The sequence below is a fragment of the Falco biarmicus genome, chromosome 4, assembly GCF_023638135.1.
Source record: "Falco biarmicus isolate bFalBia1 chromosome 4, bFalBia1.pri, whole genome shotgun sequence".
In the NCBI taxonomy this organism is placed as follows: Eukaryota; Metazoa; Chordata; class Aves; order Falconiformes; family Falconidae; genus Falco; species Falco biarmicus.
Window position 1 is genome coordinate 85683336 of NC_079291.1, and position 888 is coordinate 85684223.

Sequence of the window (888 nt, forward strand, 5' to 3'; positions counted from 1 at the left end):
GGGCCCACAAGGAGCCTTTTGACTAAAAGCCCCGCTCTCTTAGAACATGCAAAACCAGTTTGTGAGAGACTTTGAAGGAAAAATGGGCTTTTTGTTCGGCTGTCCCATAGGCAGGCTGGGGAGGAGATGCAGTAAGCCAGGGGGAGAGGAAATACCGTGACTGAAAGGCAGGGCTCACCATGACGCTGTAAAATGGCCGCCCTGCTGCCCCTCTGTCCTCCTCCGAGCTGAGCACCAGCCCAGCACCCATAGCCGGGAGCAACGAAACAATACCCACACCATTTTAAAAAGAGAAACCAGAATGAATTAACAAATACTTCCAGCAGTTCCAATCCTGTCCCTGTTTGGGATCACCACCTGCTTCTGACCACCCAGGGGAAAAAAACAAGTCCAAACTGTGATGAAGAATGAGGGGATTCTTAATGATTTGTATTTACTACAGAGGAAAAACTGAGCCTGTGGAGTGAGGCAGGATTATGTTCCTTTGTAAGGTTACGGACGTGCAACACAAGAGTTCATGGCTAATGGGGTTAATCCTTCCATCGGGGAAAAAAATCGGATGGTAGCACCTTTAAATTGGCTCTTGGCAAGTACTCAATTATTGCAAGAGACCAATTAAATCAATTCAGGGTCAGAGTGTCTCAGAACGGGGAGAAACAGTTCTCAGCCTCATCTGGCTTGTCAGAAAGATGACGGGGGTTAGCAGTCTGCTGTGAATGAAGTTCAAGTCAATAAACTCCTTGTAATTAGATTCACTCTAGTGTTTTGTTTTCCTCAAAATACATATAATTAAATGAAGAAAAAATAAAAGTGTGAAGAGGAAAGCCCATCCCCTGCATGCAGAAGCGAGGCAGGCGGGAAGACAGGCGCACGTGGTGGGGCGCCAGC